This window comes from Cyanistes caeruleus, chromosome 1 (genome assembly GCF_971803275.1).
Source record: "Cyanistes caeruleus chromosome 1, bCyaCae1.hap1.1, whole genome shotgun sequence".
In the NCBI taxonomy this organism is placed as follows: Eukaryota; Metazoa; Chordata; class Aves; order Passeriformes; family Paridae; genus Cyanistes; species Cyanistes caeruleus.
In genome coordinates this window covers 36,677,867-36,686,652 of record NC_141701.1, presented here as the reverse complement: position 1 = coordinate 36,686,652, position 8,786 = coordinate 36,677,867, and the positions used below count along the sequence as shown (strand labels likewise).

The 8,786-nt window shown below is 37.4% G+C and overlaps 1 protein-coding gene and 1 long non-coding RNA gene across 2 annotated transcripts in view; both read left to right on the top strand.

The window, feature by feature from the left end:
- Window positions 1-3,381, top strand: LOC111924752 (uncharacterized). Its single transcript, XR_002861840.2, has 3 exons — window positions 1-78; window positions 662-739; window positions 1,701-3,381. It is a non-coding gene; the product is annotated as an uncharacterized LOC111924752 (long non-coding RNA).
- The window catches only part of NKAIN3 (sodium/potassium transporting ATPase interacting 3), a 335,927-nt gene that overhangs the window by 13,977 nt on the left and 313,164 nt on the right, over window positions 1-8,786 (top strand).

The window sequence follows — 8,786 nt, the reverse complement described above, 5'->3', positions numbered from 1 at the left end:
GAGGCTCAGCACAGGAGCAGATTCTCAGTGCTGTGTTGGAAGTTGAATCATTTCTGGAGTTCCCCTGCAAATCTCTTGGTATTTTGATTTCTTTTTTGACACGCATCAAAGAAACTACAAATACAGTAAAGTAGAATAATAGTTTGGAGATGAAGCATGAACACAGAAGATCCACTTCTGTTTCCTAAAACTGTACACAGGACCTAATGTAGAATAAGTTTCCTCCTAATTATTTAACTGATGTAGGCATAATTATAACTGTCCCATCTTTATTCTGTTAATTTCCAGATAAATTTTTACTTTACCACTAATAATACTAATACAGGCATTGAATCTTACCAATAACCCCTCCTGCTTAGTTAATCTATTTATTTCTGTCCTTCTTGCAAGTTATTTTTTAATCCTTAGGGAACTTTGAACTATTTCTCAGAGCTATGCTCAAAAGTGAGTTTGTAGCCTTTTTCTGCCACTGCTGCTAGTAGAGCTTGCTTGAGGCCATAGAGAAGTTGGGACAAAGCCAGGGGAAAAAACTCAGGCTCATGTCTTAAGCACAAGATAACCATTCATCTTTTATAAGCCTTTCTTTTCTGATGATTTCAAATTCTCAGAAATGATGACCTGGCAATTGAAGTGTTCATGCTTTTTCATTGCACAAATGCAGATTTTTCCTTGGAAATTTTTGCTCATGTCATGCTGGTGTGTTACAAGCAGCAAGGTGTGTGGTGATGGTACAAATGAGGTCAGTATCCCTTGCTTTTTCTGTTAATAGATCATTCAAAACTCACTTTCTGTGGCTTTTTAGCCTCTGTAAATGCATTAACATCAGTAGATGTTTGGTCATTTATACTTGCTGAATATCAGTTTTAAAAGATAACAGCTGAATACTTGATTTTAAGTGTTCTTCACATATTTGAAAAAATTGCTTGGATATTAAATGCATATTTAAAAATATTTATTACCTCCATTACCTACAGTAAGACACTTTGTAGACCTTGAGATTATAATGGTGTCACTGGTAGTTTCTCATACCATCACCATGTCTTCTTTAGGGGGTTTGTACATTCATCTTCATTCATTCTTGTCTTATTTTGGAAAGTGTAAAGGTCCTCACAGTTTTTAGCAGAAGGCTATTGTTACAGGGAAGACTCAGATAGTCTGTAACTTCTGACCTTTCCAGAACATTTTTTTATATCTCCTTGGAAGTAGCATGGACAGGTGGTGATAAGGAAGTTGAAAATATGACCAGCATACACACAACCATGTTCAGGAAATAATATGGCCTTCTTTAATATTGAAGGAAAAAAAAAAAACAAAGCAAAAATTATGGGAAAAACCTATTCCAAAACCTATTGGAAATTAGTGAAATATTTTCACACTGATTTCAGGTTTTGTATTCAGCCATGCACAGTTTTCTTCATATTTTTTTTAAAATTTTTCTTGGGGTGTGTTTTCCTTTAGTTTTAATTTTTTTCAGATGATTAACTGTGCTTTATTAGAGTTGCTGCAAGAGACAGAATTTAGGCTTCCCCTGCTGTGGTTTATTGAAAATCTTAATCATAACATCGCATTAACAGAATTCTTTACATTTAGCACTTTTACTTGACAGGGTAGAAACTTTATTATGGCTGGAATTATTGTCTAAAGCCCTTTTCAGAGGTGTGAGGAGAGACACATTATTAATGCTGTTGCTCACCTTTCAGAAGAAAGGGAGAGCTGTGAGCAAGACCTGTAACTCAGGCCTGGAACCAATATATTCCACAGCATCATGGTAAAATAATGGTAGAAGGTAAGAAAATACAATAAATGGTCACCTTTCTGATAATGTAAGACAAGATTCCTGAAGTACATATAATTTAAGTTCTCACAAGGAGTGGTAAGAACTGGGGCAGTGGTAATATCACAAAATCACAGAATTGTTTGGGTTGGAAGGGACCTCTGGAGAACATCTCGTCCAACCACCTGCCAAGGCAGGGTCACCTAGGACAGGTGACAGGACCTAGGACAGAACTCATTCAGGTGGATTTTCAATCCCTCCAGAGGGGAAAACTCTGTGACCTCCTTGGGCACCCTGTATCAACAAGAAAGGCAAGCCCTTGCTTTAAAGATGTTTTTAGATACAGGTGCACTTTTCATTTATGCAGGCGAAGAAAGCCTTGTTTTATTTTATTCCCTTTGAAAAAAAAAGAGAAATATTCTTACTGAATTTTATGGCAAAAGGGTTTGTGATTCTGGTTTGAATTGTGCATATTTTTCCCCATTTTCTTTCATTGAAGAATTATTTTTACATGCAAAGTATATATACTATATGGGTTAAACACTGCTCCATCTTTACTTTTCTATGAAAACAATAAATTTCCCAGGGATTAGGGGTCCTTTTACAGGGGTGTTTGATTAAGAATGTATTGTTTGTACAGTTGATTCTGTCTGGAGGCATATGATCTCTTGTGGCTGCTTTTGACCCTGATTTCAGAAATGGCTGAAAGGAAAAATGCACAGTCTGAATTAAAACCCACAAAGGACTTGCAACAGAAGTCAGAGCTAAAGATCATGTAATGAAAAATTTGTAGTGATACACATTTCTTAGTTTTTTTCTAGCCGTCTTTGTGGGCTGCAGTCTTAGCACTATTGGCATAACTTCGTTACAGGAGCCTTTAGGTTTAGATGTGACATATGTCAACAGGATTTTCTTTCTTTCTGTAGGCTGTTAGAACACCTCTTTAAATGTATAAACTAGGCTAAGACAGCCCTCATCTGTCCACTGATGCAGCCATGTCCCTATCAGGGGCTTTACTTACCATCCTAGAGCAGATAGCTGTGGTGTTAAAGTTTTTGTGTGAGCTAATAGAAGTACAGGGCAGTTATGGCACAATTTTGTGATATAAACTGCTTATGCAAAAGTGAGAAGTATATTCAACTGCTATCAATACCAACAAGTGAATGGGAAAGATGCCTGTACTGCTATTGCATGCAGAGTTTTGAGGCAGCACTTTTTCCTTTAAAAATAGTGAGTTAACTGGTATGTTTTGAAGAATGAGAGTCTCATTAATGGCAAGCAGAAAATTGTGTGCAACATTTGAACACTGATTATCAGAAAGACCATTTGTTAATTATGAATTAGGCCAAATATGTTTCTTTTATGCATGTATTTTGTTGCTTTAAAAAGTAGTTGTCAAGGGTTCTAATAATGACAGAAAATAAACAGCTGAAAGGATGGGAAGGAGGACAATGGCAGGAGAAAAGAATATGTGTTTGCTTTTGCATGTGAGGATCTTGTTTCTGTTGCTGTATCATTCCAGCCTTACTCTTTTCAAGTATCAGCTGACCTTTGATAAACATGTTGATCCCTGGGGTACTCCTTGTTTCTAAGATTCTAAGATAAAACAAGTAAACCTGCTAGGGTCATCTTCTCTGTTTCTTTGTCTTTGATCTGGAGAGCTTGCAGTTTCTCACAGACTTTATAAAAGGCCCATGTCCCTGAATATGTGCTGGTGACTTGGAAATGCATTTTCTCAGTCTTGGATTTTATGATAGTTTTCTTCCATATACATATTCTTCTCTAGCTATTTACTGGATGTGCAAGGGTTACCATTCCTTAGACTGTCCAAAGCCATTTACTGAGTGGATACTTTTCATTTTGAATCATATTTAAACACATTTTGTACTGAATTATTCCAGTCAGTATGAGCCTGTGAAAGGCAGGTGCTGCTGACCAACTGATCTTCTTCTATGAAAAGGTGACCCACCTAGAGGATGGAGGAAAGTCTGTGGATGTTTTTTACCTGGAGTTTATTAAAGATTTTGACACCATTTCCCACAGCATTCTCCTAGAGAGACTGACTACTTGTGGCTTGGAATGTACATTTTTTGCTGGGTAAAAGACTGTCTAGATGGCTGGGTCCGGGGAGTTGTGGTAAATGGAATTAAATATAGCTGGCAGCCAGTCACAAGTGGCGTTTGTTGCCCAGGGTTCAGTTTTGGTGCCTGACCTGTTTAATATCCTTAACAACTGGCTTTGGCAATTGAAGGTACCCTCAGTCAGTTTGCAGATGACACCAAGTTTGGCAGGAGTGTTGATCAGCATGCTAGAGGACGAGAGGGCTCTGCAGAGGGATCTGGACAGGCTGGATTGCTGGGCTGTGGCCGATATTAAGAGATTTGACAAGGCAGCAAGGCCTTATCCTGCCCTTGTGTCACAACAACCCCATCTCTCAGAAGAGAAGCACCTGGGAGTGCTGGTCAGCAGCCAGTTGAACATGAGCCAGTGTGTGACCAGGTGGCCAAGAAGGCCAGTGGCATCCTGGTCTGTATCAGCAATAGTGTGGCCAGCAGGATCAGGACAGTGATTGTCCCCCTGTGCTCAGCGCTGGTGAGGCTGCACCCAAATCCTGGGGTCAGTTTTGGGCCCCTCAATACAAGAAAGACGTTGAGGTGCTGGAGTGTGTCCAGAGAAGGGCAGAGGAGCCAGGGAAAGGTCTGGAGCACAAGTCCTGTGAGAAGCAGCTGAAGGAGCTGGAGCTATTTAGCCTGGAGAAAAGCAGGTCCAAGAGGGACTTAATTGTTCTCTTATGACTAGAAAGAAGGTTGTAGGGAGGTGGGGGTCAGTCCCTTCTCCCAACAAGTGATACTTGGAAAAATATCTTCCCTGAATGGGGGCTGTTAAGCATTGGAACATGCTGCCCAGGGAAGTGGTTGAGTCACCATACAAGAAGGTATTTAAAAGATTTGGGACTTTGGAAGATGGTTTAGTGGTGGCCTTGGCAGTTTTACATTGATGATTTGATGATCTTGAAGAACTTTTCCAGCCTAAATGATTTTATGATTCTGTAAGAACTCAAGTTAGAGGAACCATCAAGAATGAAGCAAGCCATTACTGAGGCCTTGGGGCAGTTATCAGTGTATCTTTCTTTATAAAAAGACATCTAGTTGTTGAAATCTTATCTTTCTGCTGCTTAAGTTTCCTTACAACTAGAAAATATGTCCCAGTGCCTTGTGCAGACGTGGATTTATCTAGGAATGGTGAGGTAAGTATCCCCTTCTCTCATAAAAAACTTTTGGATGCATGACATGGAGATGCTGGTCATTCACACTGCTGCTAGATCCAGTCCTTGTGCATTTTGATTCTCATTTGCTTCAATGTAAGACAATTATTTCCAGTTCCTTTCTCTTAATGTGTGTATTTGGTATGTGTGGTAGGATTTTGGTAGCAGGGACACCACAAGGGTGACTTCAGTGAGAAGCTGCCAGAAGCTTCCCCTATGCCTTATAGAGCGAATTCTAGCCTCAGTCAGCAACAGTATCTGTAGTAACATATTTAGGAAGGGGGAAAAAGTTATTTTTCAGAGGGGGCAGAGGTAATTACATCCAGGAGCTGGGATATGTGAGAGAAAAAGTTCTGCTTCTCCCTTTCCTACTGTGATTTGACTTGTAGAAAATTTAATTTATTTCACCAAGTCTGTTTTGCCCATGACTGCAACTGGTGAGTGAACAAAGGAATGGTGAAAGTGGATATTGCTAGTGGAAAAACCCTCATATGTGGAGAAAAAAAAAGTGGTTTGAGTGGTAGTTTAGACTTTGATTAATCTTCAGCATTGTGCTTTTTTTTTTCTTTGTCCTCACCTTAGACTGCTAAATAAATATTTTTGAAATCACACAATATAAAATGAATGTCTTCTGTTGGTGGCTTAGTGAATATCTACTGGTAAATTCTCACAGAACTATGTTCTAAAGTAATTTTCAGGAGAGAAATCTTCCTCTTGGCTGGAATTTAACTGGGAATGTTGCTGACAATATACTATATTGTCATGAGGGGAAACCATGCTAAGACTTACAGATCTGCTGTAAATTCCTAAAGGAAAATCTTGGTACATAGCATTTTCATAGCTTTTTTTTTTTTTTTTTCCATTAATGCCTTGTCCTAATTTTTGAGAAGTTGAGTCACAGTTTATTCAGTTTGAAAATCATATATCCAAAGCTTGGAAATATGCTGGAGGCTCTAGGATATTTTTTCTGTATATTGATTATAGAATTTTGATATTGCCTTTTTCTTGTTGGTGTTCTTTGAATGCTCAACACTTTCTGGAGTTTCAAAATGTGTCTAATAAGGGTGTATTTTCAATTATCATCATTATTTTTTTGTTTTTAGGGCGTGTTCTGTTCCTTACAAACAAATAAAAAAGCTCATCATCTTGTAAATGACTTTCAGGTCAGCGTGTCACCCAGTGTCCACTCCCTGTGGGCCTACAAAACAAACAGTGATGCCGTTTCAAGGACTGTCACAAGCACCAGGTTAAATATACTTGGCACTATGGGTTCTTTGGGATCAAAGGCTCATGCATGGTTTTGTTGCTTTCCTGGCTGTTGAAACAACAGCCATGAAGTGGTCAAAGCAATAAAGGAGTGCATGTGCTCTTCTTTATCATCCCAGTAATTTAGATCATTCTGCTCAGTCGGTGGAGTTCAAAGAGCCCAGTTTCAGATAACTGACAATTTCCTACTTAATCTCTTATTTTGAACAACGTCTGGCACCAAGAGATGGGAACACTGAGGTGCATCCATATCAAGTTCATAATGTTTTCTACCTTCTGTAGATTAGAGTCTATGAAATATATAAACATATAAGGTATGCAAAATAATGGTAGGTTCTAAATCAGCAAAGGTAAGATGTAAAGATCAAATCTTATAGATTTGTGGAGGGCTACCATTAATACATTGGTTTAAAAAGAGACTACACTATTTGTTACCTATTCCTAGCTATGAAAGAAAATACATTCTCTGGGAGAGAGCTCAGTATTGACATTGAGTATTAGTATTGTAAAACCTAGTTCATTGTTCAGCCAGATGTTTTACAGCTAGAAAAGCAGCAGGATTTTTGGGAACTACAGATAACAGATGTCTCAATATTTGTCTTTTTGATCTTCTTTTTAATGTAAACTAAAACTATTGATGCTGTTGCCATACAGAGTGAAACATTACATATTCCTTTACTACATAATGGTGCAATTTTACCTGAAAAAGTTAGAACTAGTAAAGAAATGAAAGGAAAGATTGGGTCTTTCTTATAGGCAAAACCCCTTTCAGTAGGAAATTTTTTAAAGAGAACATTGCCTTTATTCAGAAATACTGCTGTGGAGCCTCTCTGAGAGTTGAAACCTGTTGATGTATTTTCAGCCTTCTCTGTGGATGTCTAGATTAAGGAAACATACTTTTCTCTGTTAACACATGATATGAATCTCTAGTCTTAATGCATAGTGACAGATAACAGTGCAGGTGAAGAGCACCTAAGAGAAGGAAGACAAAGCTGCACAAAAATTTCCAAGAAGCATTAAGGAACACTGTCAAATTCATTTTGTTTGATTTTTATGCAGACTATTTTAAACTGAAAAGTGAAATTTTCACATAATGTAAAAATTTAATTTATTCATAAGGCTGTCTGTGATACAGCCATTATTACAGAAAAGCTTGAGCCATCCCTGAAAAGAATATGAGCACATATACATGTGGAACAGGATAATAGGAGTATTTTTGAAGAATGTCACTAAAATAAAATAAATTAGTGTGTATTGTGTATGTATGCGTGTTTGTGTGCAAACATAGTTTTTGGTTGTTTTCTGCTGCCTACCTCCACGTGTGGTTGACTCTTGGGAAGGAATTCATCCTTGAGAAGTTGCTCAGTCAATCCAGAAGAGCAATGGCATGAGGAATTTGAGGGTCTGAACTTGTAGAAAGCCCACCTGTTTTGTTTTTAAATAATTCTAACAGTTAATGGATTTTCATGGAATAGTTTTTATCCAAAATCATTCATTCAACAGTAATAAAAGTTTTCCTCTGAAAGAAATGTAGGTTTCAGCTGTCACTGTATTGGTTGCTTTTAATTCTGAGTAGATTCAGAATTTGAAATAAGTATATTGGGAAAAAAATTCCCATACTGAAGAACAAAGTAGTGTTTTCTTTTGTTTTGTTTAGATTAACAGGCAGAAAATTCAAGAAATTCATATAGCTGACATCAACTGTATATCTGAGCTCTAGCTTACCAATAATTGTGCCTTACCAATTTTATTTGGGTTTTTTTGTTTTGTTTTTTTTTATTATAATCCCTTTTTTTAACTGAAAGGGATTGATAAGTAAATTTTGGATGTGACATAAAGGGCAAATAGAGAAACCAATTCTTGATACTTAATGTATCAATCTTATCACAAATTGTCTGGAGACTAGCAGCTACAGGAAAATCGCAGTAGGCACCAAAACAGCAGGCAGCTGTGTTTTCAAATTTATAGATGGAAATAAAAAATAAGTAGTTGTTGGAATTCTATGTTGTGTGATATACACTCACATAGTCTTCCTCTTATTTCTGCAAAGGAATTAATCTATAAGTGTATGAAAAAAGATGCTTTCTTTATGTTTGAGCTCATAAACCATTTTTCATACACCTCTTATTTCTTAATGTTTTCTTTAGGAATTGCAAATATTTATTTTTAAGAGGTTTCATAGATTATTCTCTCCTGTATGTGGCTCTCATTCTTTCTGTCTCCTATTGAATGTAATGTGAAGGTCAGACTCTCAGGCTGCAGCAACAAGAGGATGTATTTGAGTCAGTGCTGGATGTAGTTTCTTTTTGATGTGAATGTGATTTGCTAGGTTTCATACATCCCATAAAATAACTCATGACAGCTACATGCTGAAACAGATAGCTTTTCTTCCTACCATAAACCTTTCACTTGACTGTTCTCTCCACTGCCTTTCACTAAACAGAAAATTTGTGCTAACTCTTGCCCAATAGATGTTCAGAA